We start from the raw sequence: 1,639 nt of genomic DNA on the forward strand, positions 1-1,639 counted from the left end.
TCAATATAAACAGTCATCTTGGTACTAACCAAATAAGCTATGAATTTATCAAATATAAAAACAACTGCTGTCAATACGTTTTCAGGGTCTTGTTGGCATAATAAATGGAGTGAAAATTCTTACCTTTCCTCTACCCTAGCACTGCTCTAACAGACTGGTCGCTAGCATCATACATCAACTCAAATGGCATACTCCAATCGAGAGCTACAATAATTGCCACTGTAACAAGGGCTCTCTTCAACTCCATAAAAGCCTTTAAGCATTTCTCATCAAAATTAAAGGGTCTGTTATGCTCCAGCAACATGCATAAAGGTTTGGATGTTTTGAAAAAATTCTTAATAAATCTTTTATAAAACTCAGCATGTCTTAGAAACTCTTTATATCCTTAACTGAAGTAAGTGGTGGAAGTTTATCAATCACATATGTTTTTACCTTATCTGCCTATTCCTTTTTTAGAGACCATATGACTTAACATTATCCTCTCTTGTACTATGAAATGACACTTTTCCCAATTCAACACTGAGTTTGTCTCTTCACATCTCTTAAGCATATTTTCTAAATTATGCAAACAATTATCATATGATTCCCTAAAAACTAAAAAATCATCCATTAATACCTCAAGTGCTTGCTGAACAATATCTAAAAAAATAGACATTATACACTTCTGAAAAGTTACTGGAGTATTGCACAGGCCAAATGGCATCCTTTTGAAAGCAAATGTTTCATAGGAATAAGTGAATGTTGTTTTCTCCTGATCCTCTGATATTATAGCAATCTGGTTGTAGCATGAGTATCCATCCAAGAAATAGTAATACTCTTTTCCAGCAAGTCTGTCTAGCATTTGATCTAAGAAAGGTAATGGAAAGTGATCTTTCCTTGTGGCTTTGTTTAACTTCCTATAATATATACAAACTCTCCATCTAGTTACTGTTCTTGTGGGAATGAGCTCATTCTTTTCATTTGCTACAACTATTACTTTACATTTCTTTCTAACACATTGTACTAGGCTTACCCATGAGCTGTCTGATGTTGGGTAAATGATTCCGGCATCAAGCCACTTGATAATCTTCTTCTTCACAACTTCCTTCATGATGGGATTTAATCTTTTTGTTGCTCTACTGAGTTGTTGTAGCAATCTTCCAATAAAATCTTTTGCATACCTATAGAGGGCTGATTCTTTTGATATCTGTCATGGTCCATCCAATGGCCTTCTTGTATCTCCTTAATACATCCACTAAGCTCTTCTCATGTTCTGCATTCAAAGAAGATGAAATGATTATAGGAAGTGTGTCATTGTCACCATGATAAACATATTTCAAATATAAAGGTAAAAGTTTTAATTCTAAAACAAGAGGTGACTTAATCGAGGGAACATAAGGTTTTATTTCCCTGTTTGAAAGATCTAGAGATTTAAATTACTTGTCAGTTCTCACGAGTTGCTTCTTTTATTACCATGCTATGTCAGTTGTTTCAAGATCTTATTCTTCAAGTTCTTCAAATGTTGTAGCCTTGATTTCTTCATTGCTGCAATAATTGTTTAATCTCTTTGTTATAGTAACATCCACAATATTGATAAAATTACAGTTTTCAACATTATTAGGACACTTCATGGCATCTAATCCATTGAATATAACTTGCT

This window comes from Citrus clementina, unplaced genomic scaffold (genome assembly GCF_000493195.1).
Source record: "Citrus clementina cultivar Clemenules unplaced genomic scaffold, Citrus_clementina_v1.0 scaffold_2, whole genome shotgun sequence".
Classification (NCBI taxonomy): Eukaryota; Viridiplantae; Streptophyta; class Magnoliopsida; order Sapindales; family Rutaceae; genus Citrus; species Citrus x clementina.